At 54.7% G+C, this 16,722-nt stretch overlaps 1 protein-coding gene across 1 annotated transcript in view; it reads right to left on the bottom strand.

Moving 5' to 3' along the window:
- FAM234A (family with sequence similarity 234 member A) overlaps positions 1 to 16,722 on the bottom strand; it is a 274,257-nt gene that overhangs the window by 78,756 nt on the left and 178,779 nt on the right. The gene's annotated exons all lie outside the window — the stretch shown is intronic.

Below are 16,722 nucleotides of genomic sequence, written 5' to 3'. Positions count from 1 at the left end.
GGTTCCCAGATCTGTGGGTCACTGTCCCATTGGTGTGTCTCTGCTCAGGAACCCCAGGGGCTGTTGGTGGTTGCTCCACAACCTCCCCACTACTTTCTCCATAGGGCAGGTAGTAACTGGTGATGGCAGCTGGAGCCAAGAGCAGGGCTGAGAGCAGGCAAAGACATTGTGTCCTGGCATGACACTGCCCTGGTCTGACATGTGCTGTGGTGCTACACCCTGCCTCACACCCTGGCTGCTCTCTTCTGCAGAGGTCCCGCAGGGTGAGGCATCCTCCATGGGCACTTACAGCATCTCCTGCTCTCTGCAAAGCCAAAGCAGTAGGAGGAGCCAAGCCCCCTGCTGCACCCCTCCTTCCCCTTACGTTCTGATGGGTTCGGTGGTCCTGAAGGAGATGCCTTCTACAGGATGTGTAGCCATTTGCCTGCCTCAGTGCCAGCTTTGACCCTCTTTCATGTGTTTTGCAGCTGTTGCTGCCCCTGTTGCTGCCCCAGCTCGACTACAGCAAGATTAATGCTGCTTATTGGGCTGAGAGTTTTATCACCTGAATGTTTCCTCTTAGCTCCTGAAACCAACTTCAGACCAGATTTATTACCTGTCAGATAAACACAAGCACAGGTTTATTTTGCCCCCTTGTTCATCAGAAAGGAATGGAAATGTAAGCAAAATATTAAAAATAAAATAGACTCACTTTTACTTTAATTGACCTTTGATTTTTAACTTAATACCTTCCCCATGTTGCTGCTCCAACCTTTAATTTCTCTTGCTGAAGTGGCTGTGTTCAATGATTCATTCTGGCCCGAGGCAAAGCACACACTGTAATTGGTTTTTAACTTCCTGGAATGTCAAAGCCAGGATTGAAATTTTACGGATCACACCAGCAATTCCATCCTGGCTTTAATAATAATGTTGCAGAAAGGGAGGCAGATTTACAGCTGTAGAAAAATGTAATCAAATTTGGAGGCAGAATGCAATAAGTCCAAATGTTGGTTTTCATTTGGAAGCTTGTTAGATAAATGTGGCAGCACCTGAGAGGTTCCCACAGGCTTTCTGCCACCTTCTGCCACATCGAGTGGTGCCAGGGTAGCAGCTGCCCAGGGTTAGGGCAGGACACAGCTCTGGGTGCAGGTGGCATCGTGGCCATGGGGTGCCTGTGGGGCAGCTGTTTGAGTGTGGGGTAACCCTTATCACTCTGGTCCTGCAGCCTGGGAAGAGCTGTTGGGAAGCAGCTCCCATTCACGTGCTTGTGATGGCATCTACACAATTGTCCACCCTAGGACACTGCTGTGGAGCCACTGCCAGCTTTCTGCACTGCCAGCTGGGGTGCTGCAGGAGGGAAAACCCCCCTAATACACTGCAAATGCCAACTTAGTAATCAATTGTGGCCAATTAATGTCTGATTAAAACTAATAACCCTCCTCTCCCTTTCCTATTAGCCAATGACCTCCAGCAATCCATTAGTCTAACAAATGAGCTGTGAGTGCTCAGCATGGCCAACGACTCTGGATCACAGCCACGGGCACCTCATCCATCAGCAGCTGCTGCACCTCACTGCCCCAGCCACCCTGCTTGCTGCCAGCCACTGCACACCTGGCATGGAGGTGGGCACCATGTGCCTGTCCCCTACTTTATCTGCTCAGAGCCACCAGCAGCTGTGCTGGGCAGGAGCTGTGGTCACCTGGCAGCCTGGAGGATGCCCCATGCTGCCTTCAGTGGGGCTAGGGTTTCAGAAAAAGCCCTTTTGGGGTTCTGGAGTCTGACACCGTGTGCCAGCATGGCCCAGAAGCCCAGTGCCTTGTGCCTGTGGGCTGCAGACTCTGTGCATCCCCTTGCTGTCCTTGCTCCTTGCTTAGCCTGTCCTAAAAATCCAGCTGAGCTGAAATGATTTGCTTCCCTTGGCAGAGCCCTTGAATAATGCAGTGCCCACACTTGCTAGTACCCAGTGTCATACAACTCCCAGAGACTTCTCCCTCTGTCTCCTATGTTGCATCTTGTGATGGGGCCATGAGTTATCACTGATGAGGGGCATTAGACATTCTCTTCAAATGATGCTGCCCTGGCAGCCTCCCCACACCTGCTGTGCCAGGGTGGTGCAACCAGTGCTGCAGCAGGAGGTGGGTGCAGAGCAGCGCAGGGTATGGGAGCAGCTGCTGTTGTGCAGGTAGATCAGCAGCAGCCCCATGGCCTCACCGCTGCCAGGAGCAACTTACAGCTGATTGCTAGTCCAAGGGACTGGGCAGAGACATCAGGTGCCCACTGTCCCAGGCACATCCAGCTTTAGGATGTGTGGTGTATCGCCCTTCAGGGGCAGTGGTGGAGTCCCCAGCCCTGGAGGGTTTCAAAGCCTGGGAGATGTGGTGCTTGGGGCCATGGTTTAGTGGTGGCCTGGCAGTGCAGGTTTAAAGGTTGGACTTTATGATCCTAAAGGTCTTTTCCAACCAAAATAATTCCATGATTCCCTCAGCTCCCAAGACAGACAGATCCTGAGTGACCACTGATGGGGGAGTGCTTGGAGCCCCAGGCCAGTCACTGTGACAGTGTCTGCCAGTCTGGGATGGTTTCTCCTGTGCTCTGTGAACGTTTAAATATTATAATCCAGATTTTCCCAGCATTTACGGGGCTGTCAGGGCTCACATTCCACTGCAGGTTGCTGCTCTTGGCCCGCTGGAGGGAGATGCCTAGGGAGTGCCTTTCCTGGCTGGCTGAGCTCCAAACACGTGGAACCTGCGTTTCAGAGGAGATTAAGCTCTCCCCAAAGGCCTAAGGAAGATATGAAACTGGGTAAATGTTAAAGCTGTTAGAAATTCCTCCCATAAAGTTCCTTGCAGGCACATTCCCTTTCTCCCTCAAGTGACAGTATTCTTGAGTCATGGCTCCATAAAGTGGGGATGCTCCCAGGGGAGCCTGCCCAAGTTGCGCACTCAGCCCTGGCACCAGGAAGTGGGAGGTGCTGCTCATGCTGGTTTATAGACCCTGCAGGTGTAGAGGCAGGACTCTGAGGACTGCAGCACCCTGCTGGGCTGGGCACAGGCTCCCCAGGAATTTTGGACTGGCTTGGGCAGGGAAAAGGGGCTGAAACTGGGCACTGCCAATCCCTTCCCACCCTCTCCGCTCCCTTTGTATGCCCAGTGCAGGGGAACGATGAGTCTGGGGCCCCCAGCACAGTGATGATACTTTCTGGAGCATCTCAGCCCCCTGCAGCTGGACAGTAGGGGTGCTGCTGCCTGTGGGGTTGGGGCAGGCTCGGGCACTGGCTGGCTCCAGCCTGCTACTCTCCTTGGCACAGAGCAGGTGATATGTGGAGATGAATCTCCAGGCTCATGCTGTGTGTGTTGTGCCTGGCTGGGCTCTGTGCCGTCACTACTGTGCCAACAGGCTGCCAGCACCCGCTGGGCACTGCACTCTGCAGAGCAGGCGTTTCTGCACTGCCTGTGCCCAGACGTGTGGTTGCCCTCCCCTTGCCTCTGTGCCAGCCTCTGCTGCTTTCAGCTTCGAGACTCTCATTTGCTTTGAGGGGCGACTCCAGGTTTGAATGCTTCTCCCCAGAGCAAGGGCCTGGGTGCTGTTGGTGAGAGGTCTCCTCCTGCCAGCCTCCACTAGGTAATTGGAGCTGCGTGGGCACCACTGAGGGGTTGACTGTAGCCCTAGCTGGCCCCGTGAGAGCACGGAAAGCAGCTCCCCTAATTAGCCCCAGCCCATTCCCGATTCTGTTTCTTCTCTCACTCTTAATTACCAGCGATCCGGGCTGGGGAGCAGAGGAGCCAACGGCGCCGCCGCCGCTGCCGCTGCTCACCAGTTTGGCTGTGGTTAGTGCTGGAAGCACCGGGACTGGCTCCAGCGACCGAGACCTGCCTCCGCTGGGTGCCCACGGGAGGAGGGGTTGTCCGCCTGTCTGTCCGGCTGAGGCTGTTCCCGGACACACTCTTGTTCTCCTGCAGCCGATGCCACTGTGCCTGTCACCACCAGTGTGGCACAGGAGATGTGCCAGTCCTGGAGGATGTGCAGCTCGGCCGGAGGCTGCTGTGTGTCCCCAACGGCTGGGGCAGCTGAGGACAGCTCTCAGCCAAGGTGATGCCCTCAGTCCCTCTTCCCTTCCTGCTGTGAGGGCTGTCCAGCCTGGGATCTGGCCGGGATGCCTCCACCCTAGTACCACAATGTTCAGCTGGGATGAGCTCCCTTCTCGGGGTGTCCTCTTGTCCCCCAGACCCCATGCTCACCCTGCCTGGCAACGCTGCTGTGGCTGAAGGTTGGCCACAGCTGGATCCTGGGTACCTTCCCCAGGGCAGCTCCTTGGGCACATGGGCTGAGGATCAGAGCTGGACTTGCAGAGCTGTGGAGGTGATGGGGAGGGTGGGAGCTGCTCCTCAGCATAACACCTGTCCCCACCACATCAGTCTCTGTACTTGCTGATGCAGGGAGTTACAGCAGAGGCACCCACTTGGGAGAAATTGGAGAAAAAAAACCATTTGACAAACATTTTTTCATGAGGTTTGCAATGTTTGTTGTTCCTCTGATGCTTTTCACCCACCTCTGCCCAAGCCTGAGCCACTGAAAAATTAACCCAGCCTCTTTGGCAGGTAACAGCAAAGATGAGGGACCTGAGATCATCTTTAGCTCCTGGAGCAGAAGGCTTTAGAGCAGTGGTGGCTGTTTGCAGGTGGGGGTTGGAGAACCTGAGGGTAAAAGCTCCCAGCCCAACTGTGCTGGTTTGACAGGTCTCTTCCAACCTGGTTGATTCCATGATTCTATGAGGCAAATTGGAACATTTTACTGAGAGAAATGAAATCCTTAGCTGTGAGAAGAAAGAAGTAAAAACCAAGAGTACCCTGTCTCATTCGTTCTTCTGCTGAGGAACACAACTAGTGTGTCACAGATGAGACACTTCTCACACACTGCTCAGCTTTCACCTCTGCTCCTCCTCTCTGGTGGTCTGGTCTCTGTGGTTGCCTTAACTCTTTACTCCGACCTAACCCCTTTTCCCTCTAACCTCCTTGTGGTCGTTTTGACATCTCACCTCAGATCTCTCCAGATTTATCACGTGAGATACCTGGGGAATGATCTGGTTATTTCTGAAAGGAGGGAAAGAGAGGGAAGAGGGAGGAGGTTTGGGTCGGGAGCCTCCTGGCAATCTGATTTCTGGGAGGGTTATTGTGTTTCTCTATTACTTTTAACTTGCATATAGCTGTAAATATTTGTGTGTGTGTGTGTATATATATGCTTGTAAATTGTGCTAAGTTGTAAATATAGCTTCAGTCCTTAACTCCCATCTGGCTGAGTCTAGTCTGGGTGATTTCATTGCAGGGGGAGGTGAGTAATTCCCAAACCATCACACCAACTTACAGCAAAAATAGCTGAGCAGCTTCAGACATCATCAGGGGAAGAGTGAGAAGGACAAGAAGGCTGATACAAAAGGGTAGATGTCAGGAGGATGGGGCCAGTCTATTATTCACTGGTGCCCAGTAACAGAACAAGAGGTAAAGGGCACAAACTAGAGCATAAGAAGTTCCACCTAAACATGAGGAAGAACTTCTTTACTATGAGGGTGGTAGAGCACTGGAACAGGCTGCCCAGAGAAGTGGTGGATTCTCCACATCTGGAGTCATTCTGAATGCTGTCCTGTGCAATCTGCTCTTTAGGTGAATCTGCTCTGGCAGCAGGGGCTGGACTCAATGACCTCCAGAGGTCCCTTCCAACCTCCACCATCCTGTGCTTCTGTGAGAAGGGGTCCTCAGCCTCGTAGCCTTCCACCCACCAGCTCCCACTGCTCATCCCATCACCCTGATGCACAACTGGCAGATCTGCTTCCCATCAGAGGGGCTCTGCCACGAGCTGTGCCAGGCTTGTGGCTAGTTCCAGCTGTGGCACCGGGGTCCTACAGCTCCTCTGCTTTCAGCACAGCTCTCTCCTGCGAGAGCCCGAGGAGGCCCAATCGGTGGGATTGCGACGCTGGGGCTAATTCTGGCTCTCTGCAGCACCAGGGCTGGTTCCTATTGATTCCATCACTTGCTAATGGCCTTTTTTTTTCTTTTTTTTTTTTTTTTTTTGTAGAATAAGAGGCTTTTGTGGGAAGAACTTAATCCAGCCCCATCGCAGGGTGAAATTGCACAGCTCATGCCGAGATCGCCAGGACGTGAGTAGCTTTCCTAGCAGGAGGAGTTGTTTTAGCTAATACATTTAATACTGTGATGTTTTTATGGCACAAAGGGCCCTAATTGAGCTGTTCCTGTAGTGGGAGCTGGGGCTCTGCTGGGAGAGGTGGAAGCTGTTGTGGCTTGTAGTGGCTCCTGGGGACCTTTGTAATGTGACCATCACCCTCACCAGCTGCTGTGCTGAGCCTGGGCACTGCCACGAACACATTATTAAGATGATTGTGAGGCTGATGCTGAAGGTGACAGAGCTGTGCAGAGAAGCAGAGCTTTGCTCTCCCCAGGGCTTTGCTCTTCTAATTAGAGGCTGGGGTACTGGTGCATGGTGCCAGAGAGCAGTGCCTTGCACTTCTTGAGGCAAGGCAGGGGCAGGACAGGGTCAGGTCCTGGGCACTGCAGGACATGCTCAGTGCAGTCAGGACATGCTGACACCATGATGCAGGTGAGTTCACCCCGGATGTAGAACATGCTTGTGCTCAGCCATGGTACAGGACATGCTCACTCTGCTATGCAGTTGGCATGAGTTGGTCTGGACCTACATCAGCCAGGTCTGGAGCCATCAGACTTGAGATGGGTCTGGGTCTGGCAGTGGCCAAGAGCTGAGTTCTGGCACACGTAGAGGATGAAGTTGTGCTTCTGCCTTTGGAAGGCAGCTAAATGCTTTGGGACATCCAGGACTAAAGGTCAGGAAATTTCTCTCTGTACTTTGTGTAGACAAGGACTAATGAGGTTTTCTTGATTGCCTCTAATTCCAGGAGTGGTGGTAATTTATGTGGTGTGAGCCTGGATGGGTGGCAGAGTAGCACCTTCATTAGAACTGGGCTTAAAAGTGAACCTGCAAGGTGCAAATTACCAAAGGACTGCTCACAGAGGAGGTTCTAAGGTGGAAAATGGCACAAGCCAGGCACCAGCTCTGTAAGGCCTCAGGGCTGCTGTATGCCAGTTGTGCCACGGGGAACACTGCTGCCTGTCCTCCTGAGTTGAATTCAGCTGTGTGGAGCAGCTGTGCCAGTGCCTGGCACAAGGCATCCTGTGCAGGGCCTGTGATTCCAGGGGATATCTTCATGAGATGCTCAGTCTGCCCTGGCTGTTGGTTCTGGGCTTCCCCTTCTCCCCTGCCCCATCTTGCTGGCTGGCAACATGACCCTCTTCCAGTGTCATGTCCCATGCCAGGGACACAGGTGCCCATCTTGCCTTCAGGCAGATTCTTGGAGCCATTTTGGTGCAGCACTGGCAGAGCCTAGGCAAAGCCTGCACCACTGTGGCCTGTCCACCCTGGTCAGGAACTGGGCACAGGGCTGTTGTCTATCTGGCAGCAGCATGACCTCCCTCTGCAAACCCTAACCTGTGAGCTGAAGCCTCAGAGAATGCAGGGAACATCCAGAGTGATGCTGGACAAAGCCTGGTTAGCAGCACAATGGTGCCTGTGTGCAGAGATCGTGTGGTGCCAGCGCCAGGTGCCACTGCAGGGTGCCATGGCATCCTGACTCGCGAGCTGCACAAAAGCTCCCCTTGGAGCTTCCCTCTTGATCCTAAAAGGCTGGAAAATGGTGTTGGGTGGCAGGAGAAAGCCTTGTGCCAGGAGACAGCAGAGTGAGTGAGGACAAATCCATCCAATTAGCCTGGCACTAATCCTGGGCAAATGGGTGGAAAAACTAAGGCAGGCTTCAGTTAATGGGAGAATTGAAGCCTGGGAGCATAAATCCTTGTCTGTCAGTGTGGCTGGGAAGGAGCAGGTCCTGTCAAACCAGCCCAACTCTGCTCTCTGATGAGCTTGGTGGTAGCAGAGGAATCAGAGGCTCTGGGCAGCGTTTGGCTCAGCACCACACTGCCCTGGCCAGGACTGCAGTGGGAACTGGATAAGAAAACGAGGCTGAAGGGCTGGGAGGGGATGTTGTCACTGTTACTGGAGGGAGGTGGTGGCAGCTTCCTGGGGACATGCTTGTTGCCACAGCTGTCCTTCCCCATGTCCCACCCCACACCCTTCCCTGTGCCCCGGAGGACTGTGGCTGGCTGGCACAGACACACTCACTGGGAAGGCTGATGGCAGAGCTGTGCCATGCTGCCCCATGCATGCTCTGCTGGAGCTGCTCAGCCTATGGTGAACATCACAGACCTCACATGCCCCACACACATGAACACTATTAGGGTGCCTTGGGAAGCCACGGGCGATGGCTTACACATCTCTGAAGCAGCACAGCAGCTTCTCAACCACAGTGGAGGCGCCAATTCCATCGCAGCCACCCTGACCTCCTGCAGCTCTCTTGCTCCAGAGCCGTGAGCTGGCAGGTCAGAGCCCACACGAGCTGCCATGAAACACCAAACAAATGTGGGGAGCAGCTCACAGAGCTGTGGAGATGGTGCCGGAGCTGCAGGCTCCTGACAGATCTCATCCTGGCATTGTGGCTGGCAGGCTGCTGTGGGCACCGTGCTGCTGAGGCTTTTCTACTAGGAGCTGCATTTGGGGTGTTCTTTGCAATCCTTCAATAGCATCAGGCACTGAGGCTGCCCTGTCCGAGGTGACACACTCGCATGCTGCAGGCAGCGTGTCACAACTGCAGTGATTCACTACCCTGGGCCCAGTGCTGCCCAGATGTGGTAACTGGAGGACACCACCTGTCCCAGGTTGCCCAGGGCGATGCTTGGCCACCGAGCACCCCACAGAGCTGCCCATGAGGGGTGCCTCTTAGATGAGACACGAGCTCTCATCCAGCTGGAGGGGCTCGCAGCTTGCTCAGGGGAGGAAAACCAGCAGAGGCAGCCCACGTCTCCACTGCGTCTCTGTTGCGAAGTGCCAGAAGGAATATGTCTCAGGAATTATTTCAGAGAGGGTAATTTCTGTTTCCCAGTTGCTGTCATACATTAGAAATATCTGAAATGCCTGCAGTTGGTTACCAGCGGTGAGGAGCAGCCAGGGGCTGCCATGGATGAGAAGCACTAAAAGAAAATAAATTAGCCTCTTGCACTCAGCCCTTCCCTCAGCTGCTGAACCACAAGTGACGAGCGGCCGTTGCTTAAGTAACGACCAGAATAATGAGGAGAACAAGATCCACAGGGAATATTAACTCAGAGAAACAACATCTTCTCCTGCTTTTGAAGTTTGCCCCGGCAAAGGTGCAGAGGTGAGCCATGTCCCGCTGGAGCCAGCAGAGAGGATGCTGGGGGTGCTGGTGCAGCCCCATGACTCTCCTGCAGCATCCTCTGCCCCAGTGCTCCTCTCTTCCTTCCCTCTTATTGAGCCCATCCCAGTACATCTCCTCCTGATTTAGCTTCCTGTCACCACCCAAAACCCGTTGCTTGCAACCAGGGGAACTGGCACCACAGAAGCTGGCCAGCACTGCTCTGGTTTTGCTCCCCGTGGTGTCTCGGTGAGCACTGCATGGGCAGGGTTTTCCTCTTGCATTTACACGATCTCAGAATCAGTCCAACTGTCAAAACAACACCTCCAAGTCCACTAAACCGCATCCCAAGCTGTTTGTCCAGCTCTCAAAAGGAACGAGCCAGGTTCGAGCCCTGCTGCATTGTAAGGATTGCGTTAGGGAAGCTCATCCTCTGATGATATAAGACAGCAGCACTCCTGAATTTCAATCCCTTTATCTGCTCTGAGTGGCTGAATCATCTGGGGAGCACTACCCTAACTTACTGCTCCTTGTTTGTGTATGAGATGGGGCTACAGCTGTGAGAACTGCCTCCTTTCACAGCAGATGATGAAGGATGGCAATCTTCCCCCCTACCTTGGGCAGTTTGTGGGTACCCATTGCAGCTGCAGCTGTCCCCACAAGGAGCCATGTCCACGTTAGGTGCCAGGGACAATGTGGTGCTCTTCTACCAAAAAAGAAAAAAAAAAAGGAGCACACCAGACCTAAGTGGAGCTGTCAATTTTGTCTTGTTTCCTTCCAAAGCCTCTTCTATCTATTCCACAGAGTTACGTGGAATCCCTGAGTCCCAGCATGGTGAGATTGGAAGGCACCTCTGGGATCATCCAGTCCAACCCCCTCTGCTAAAGCAGGGGCACCCACAGCAGCTTGCCCAGGATCACAGTGGTGGGGGAGGTTGGAACCTCCCCAGAGAAGGATACTCCACAACCTCTCTGGGCAGCATGCTCCTGAGCTCAGCACCCTCACACCAAAGAGGCTTCTCCTCCTGTTTTTTCCCCTTGCATGCCCACTTGTGAGCAATGGGGAAGTCACTTCAATGGATGTGAAGAGCCCCACAAGGACTTTTCTCATCTCACACCTTCCCACGGGTGTTGCTAGTGCATTGAGTGGTCAACATTGGGTGGACTGTGCTGCCCACTTCTGCAGTGCTGGCAGTGCCACGGGCACCCTGGCAGCCTTGACTGGCACATGCAATATATCTCACCATAGGTGATGCCAGTTGCTGTGGAGTTTTCTGGGGACAGATTTTACAGTGTTTGGGTGGTCAGAGGGATGGAACCACCCTGCAGACACAGTGACATCCCTCCAGCTGCTCCTGCAGCACTGCCAGCAGAACCATCCCTCCAGCTGCTGCTATGACTGGGCTGCATGAATAATGCAGATGTGCACAGCTGCTGGGCCTCCCCAACCCTCATCCTTGGATTCATGTCAGGATAAGATTTTCTTGCTCCTAATCCTCCAGGGCCAGCACAGCACAGGGGACCCTGCCTCAGGTTATAGTGCCTGAGCTGGGAGCCTGGCACCCGCTGCCTGGTGGAATTAGTGGGAGCTGAAGGAGCTTCCAGCTCCTCCTCCTATCAGCCAGGACAGGCTGTGCCACTGCCTCTGCCAGGAGCCTGATGGCTCTGCCATCTCCCCTGCTGAGCTCCATAAATGCCAGCTGGCTTTGGAAAACCAGGAGTATTTTGCAGGTGCTGCCATGTGGGATGGCAGCACATCATGCAAAGTCTGTGCCCGTGTGGCCTGGCTGTGGTACTGTGGCCGAGCTGAGATGGTGACAGTGTGGCTGCCACTGTGGCTGGTGGGTCCAGGGGCAGCATTTCTGCCTTGGCAGGCTGTGGCTGCAGGAGTAATCACATTAAAATGCTTGTGTTGGTCTAGGAGAGACAGCCCTGGCACAGCAGCAGGTGACGTTTTGCTGGGAAAGAGGAAAATGCCAAAACTCTCTGTCAAGAAGATTGCGGCGCTGCCTCTCGGATCTGCCAGCCCGAGAGCTGGCAGGGAGGGCGCTCGTTTGGTGCTTTGCCTAGCAAGGAGAGTTTTTCTGGCACTTAGCACAGCTCCTGTCACTAGGCAGAGTGTCCACGGTCCCTTCTAATCGCACCAGAGCACCTGGCACCGCTGAACTGGTGGTCCCAGGCTGGGACTGGCGTCCGCCCGAGAAACGCTCCCTGCTCCCCTCCTCTCTGCAGACGCCTCTGAACGAGCGTGTGGAGTGAAATGTTCTGTCTGGCTGGAAATGGATTTCCAGCTCCCATCTCAGATGTAAACATTTTTAGTGGTCCCCAGCCAAAGCTGCAGCAGCGACAGCAAACAGCAGCTGAGCGGAGCCCGTCCCTGCAGGGACATCAGCGGCCGCAAAAGGAAACGGAACGCCTGATGGCTCGGAAAGGCATCCATTAAACTGTGTGCTGGAGTGATTCATGGCGCGGGGAGTTAGGCTTTAATTAGATCTTAATCACATAATTTTATCTTTGTTTTTGAAATTAGAGCTTAATGACTGCATTGCTCTCAGAGCAGCGCCGAGACCCGGCGCGGCGACAGCAGAAGGCAGCGCTGCGGTGGGCAGAGATGGGACAGGGATTATCTCCTGCTCTGCATCACTGCTCCTTAAATAAAGAAATAGGCTGAAACTGCACAAAGCCAGCAGGACCTGCCAGCACCGAGGGAAGGCGGGAGAGGTTAGGAACTGCATGAAGAGGAGTGGTACAGGTCGAAAGCCTGCCTTTTGAGAGCAGCAGTGCCCTTTCCTGCAGGGATGGGCACCTCTGCCTTCCCCTCCCAGGGACCCTCCTCCTCACCCTTGGTATTGATTTTATTTCAATCGAGTCTCATGAAGTCAGATTAAGTTTTCAGGGTGAGTCCATAGCAGGCAGGACCAGGGCAATGCCACAGCCCAGCTTTGTAGAGCACAGAGCATGGCCAGCCCTCAGCTGCACCGTAGAGCTAGGATTTGCCCCATGCCCTGCACAGAGTCCGTGTCCTTCAGCACATCCCTCACAGCAGTGTCTGGCTGAGGAGGCAGTAGCTTCACTCTGCTCCAAGACTTTTGCCTTTCCAAGCTCGCAGAGCTCTGCCCAGGGCTCATCCTTGACCCGCTGCGGGATTCGGTGAAGCAGCAGCATTGTGCCCACAGCCGTGGTGCTGCTGCAGCAGCTCCCTGTCCTTGAGCTTTCCCTGCCCTTGCTGCGGATGGAGCGAGCCCCTTCCCTCTCCTGCTTGTTATGCCACACGAGCCACTCGAACTCGTTACCGTGGCAGATTAGAGGTCCCCAGGTAACCACGAGAGCTCAGATAATTACCAACAGCTCCTCTAATCGCAATGAAGTCGCTCGAGTCCCTCTAGTCCTGGGTAAATGTTTATACCTGAGCCCTCCTTCGAGCAGCCGCCGGCGTGTGCCAGAGCCAGGGCTGCCGCCCTAAGCTGCTTCAGGGGCTGGCTGCGGCTGGCAGGGAGCTGCACTCACCCTGCTAGTGCCAACGTGGACCGGACCTTCTTCATAGCACGACTCAGCACCAGCTGGAGACATAGTGCCATGCGGTGTGAGCCCCGAAGCAGCTCCCTTGTCCCTCCTGAGCTTGCACAGTCTCAGGCTCCCAGAAGCCATTCCGTGGCCAACATGCCTACTGCTGCCCACCCTGCCCACTGCTTCCTGCCCTGCCTTTTGCTGTCCACCCTGACCACAGCATCCTGCTGTGTCCACTGCTGCCAGCTTCAGCCAGGTGAGCTGTCACTGATCCCATGGCCGAGCAGGGCTCTGTGGTAGCAGCATTAACCATGCGTCCTGGAGAGGTGTGCCCATCCCTGGGGTGCCTGGCACATCACCCTGTTTTGGCCATGCTCACACGACCCCACACCACTGGACCCCTCAGAGCTGCCATGGGGATGTGGAGCATCCTTCATCCAGAGCTACGGGGCTTTTGATGGGCATCTTCACGGCATCGCTGTGCAGGGCACCCACCACCATCTGTTGGCAGCAGTTCCAGGTGGCAGCTGACACTCTGAAATGATACTCTGAATTGCTGAGCACGGCCAGCAAGTGTCACCCCCATGCCGTGCCCTCAGCCCTGGCTGAAGAGGAGTCACCCTAATTGGAGCAGCTGGCTAATTAGCTGTCAGGTGATGAATTATGCAGCGAAGCCTGGACTTCAGAGCAGCCTTGATCCCATCAGCTCCCCTCGCTTCCCTACTCTCCCTTCGCTGCGGCGCTGAGCAGAGCTTGCAGGACTTGGAAAACTTTCAAAGCAAATTAAAGGTGTTAATCAGCTGTGCAGAGCGGGAGGGCAGGCTGGCAACAGCGCCTGCTGGCAGCCCCAGGGACAGTCATCAGCCCCTCCTCGGCACAGCTGGTCACCTGCTTTGTGCTGTGAGTGTGCATGGAACTGTGCCCTAGGGCAGCTGTGGGAACTCTGTGCCCATGGGCAGCTGCTTGCCCTGCTCTGAGTGCCTGTTGGCAGGATACTGGGACAGATTTAGGACTGGGAGGCTGGAGGGTTCCTGGAAGGAAGGATAGTAGAGGCTCACTCTGGGCACAGCTGCCCCCCCTTGTTTTGTGTCTGCACAATGACTGTGCTGCCCAGGCAGGTGGGTTAAAGGCTTCTGTAATGATTTTATTAATTTGGTGCCCATCTAGGTGTTGGGCAGAGGGAGAGGGTTTGTTAGGAATGTGGGTAGCTTGCTGTGAAGGTACAGCGATGGTGGGAGATCGTGATAGCCAATATCAGTTGGGGGTCCAGCTCCCAAGCATCATGGTGGGGAGGCAGAGCTGGAACTGCTCCCACCTACCACTCCCAGGACCTTGCCTCCATATCTATCCCTGCTGCTGCCAATAAACATGGATGCTGTGGTGGACCTGAACCAAGTTAATTAATAAGAAGTAAATCACACCTCAGTGCCCATGCCACTGTGATCCTGCCTTGATCTGAGGGATGAATGATGCTCCTTGTGCAACTGGAAATGCTTGGGCTTCACTTACTGTGTTTGTCCAGTGCCAGGACTTGAGCTTGCTGGTGTGGAGCTGGGCACGCAACCAGTAGAGTCTAACTGTAGTGGTCCCAGGGCAGCTCCATGGTGGGGTCAGAGTCCTCTTGTCAGGAGAAGACAGAGAAGGCGAATAACTAACAGGTATGTGAAGTCAATGCCAATGTTTCTGTGTGGAGGGTCCTGGGATGGTCCCACCACGAAGGGGCTGTTCAAGTCCTGTGTGTGAAGGAGACGATGCTGCCAGGTAGATGCAGGGCCATGATTCCCATGGACATGCCAGGGCAGGGCACTTGGCAGTGATGTAAATAGGTCCTGAGAAGCTTTCCCTTGACTCAGCTCATCTTGAGAGCTCTGCAGCATGATCAGAATCAGGGCCTGCTTCATCCAGCTTCATTATGGTGAAGTATTTATGAGCTGATAAATAAATATTCAATAGCTGCTCTCTGGGGTTCAAGCCTGAGTGAGCCCATCAAAACACAGGGCACGCAACAGCCATGGCTGTGCTGCCAGGGCAGAGGGGATGCAGGACCTGCTCTGCCAGGGATGGCTTCACATGGGCATGGTTACCCTCCTGATGAGTGGTGTTGAGCACCTCCTGCTGTAGCCAGAACCCTGTGCCTACACTGCCAGCATCACTTGATGAGACATGAAAGCCATCCCAACAGCCTGCTAGGGGATGGACGCAAGGTCTGGCCACCTGCACGGCTCTGGGCCATCACTGCTGCTGCTGCATGCACATTTCCAGCGTTGGCACATCTTGTTCCTGCAGTCCAGCCATCCAGGGTCAACAAAAGGTCCACTTGTCCTCCTGCCTTTGCACTCCTTGAACACAGCTCTACAGCATGCTCCAGCAAGGGTCTCCATCACCTCCTCCACAAGAACAGCTGCCTTAAGGCAGAAACCTTCCGGCCCAGCACATACTCTTCAGAGGTTGTTACAGTTCACCTGATGGCTTGTGAAGCTTGCACTTAAAGCCAGTGTTCTCCTCCTGGCTCTCACAGCTGCTGGTGGTGCAGGAGATACTCAGGACAGCAGCTGGGTAATGCAGGACACACTTTTCACAAAGCCAGTTCCCTGTGGTTGCACCATGGGCCTCACTCCTGCTCATGGTTGTCACCTATAGCAGTCATGGAGGTGTACCTCTGACATGCCTACTCCTCTGGGACATGGGCACAGCCCTGCAGAGGGTCCCTCCTGATGCCACAGGTGATGGAGACAATCCCAGCACACTCAGCACCACTGCCCAGCCTGGGGGGCTGTGTCAGACCCCTGTTCCTTGGCGACTGGGAATCATTCTCTGGTTTGGTCCTTACCAAACACACCACAGCTGGCCCCTGAGCAAGTCCCACCCCCTCACCCGTCGGCCGTGTGCCCTGATGGGATCTGAGTGCCCTCACAAAGTCGTCTCTGCTCCTGGCAGATTTACCCCCTGGGAGGGGATTAACCCAGCTAAGCTGGTGTGCCTGAGCTCGCAACCCTGCGCCCGGCAGGGCCGTCCAGCCTTCGGAGCTCTCGGGGGGAGCAGGAGGTCAGCGCTGCCCCGGGGGGCTCACCGGGAGCCTCCCTGCTCGGGAAGCGGTGTCTGGAGCGGGACCCGTGCTCGGCAGTTGCTGCTTGGTTCAGGTGCGGATGTGAGCCACTGTTCAGAGAACGGAGGCAGCCCCACAGTCCTGACCCACAGCTTGCAGAGAGCCCGGACCGCTCCCCTTCGGCGCCTCTGCAGTGGCTGGGTACTGCGGGCAGCAAGATGAGCAGAGAGACAGGCACGGCGTGTGGCTTGCAGGAGGCAGCGAGAGGCAATGTAGGAGACCTGGACCACCGAGCTGGCTCTTGTGATGGCAGCGATGGTCGTGGCTCCCCTTGTTCCCAGGGCTGGAGGCATTCGTAGTGGGAAGGATCTGGGCAGAGTAGGGAGAGGTCCTTCTGGCAGCTTCTCTGCTTGTTGGCATCACCAAACCAGCACCTCTTACCACCCCCACTCCCTGCCTCTTCCAGATGCAGCCAAGGTACTCCCAGGCTTTTCAAGCCGTGTTTTAAGAGTTCCTAATGCAATGAACATTTCCAGTGCAGCCCTTCCCGAGCCCTCATTTGCTTACCCTTTGGAAATCTAATACTTGATTTAAGCACATTTCTGCTCCTTCCATTTGTAAGGACAAATGTAAAGTAATTGTTTGATATCGCAGCGGTTTCCTCAGGCTCCAACTCTAATTTCCCACTAATAGAGCATTGTCAGGGGGATCAATCTAACCCAGCACCTTCTGCCTCCTCCGAGCGGATTGGAAATGGCTTTTCAACTGCAGGGCTGGGATTTGTGACTCTGGCTGTGCATGTTTTTCTCTTTTAAAGGAAAAATTATACAAGAAAATATCCCATCTTCCTGCAGACAGCCTTTAATCCCCAGCTCTCCCTCCGCCCGCCACAGCTGGCTCTGAGC

This window comes from Pogoniulus pusillus, chromosome 13, assembly GCF_015220805.1.
Source record: "Pogoniulus pusillus isolate bPogPus1 chromosome 13, bPogPus1.pri, whole genome shotgun sequence".
Classification (NCBI taxonomy): domain Eukaryota; kingdom Metazoa; phylum Chordata; class Aves; order Piciformes; family Lybiidae; genus Pogoniulus; species Pogoniulus pusillus.
This window is presented reverse-complemented; position numbering and strand designations above follow the sequence as displayed.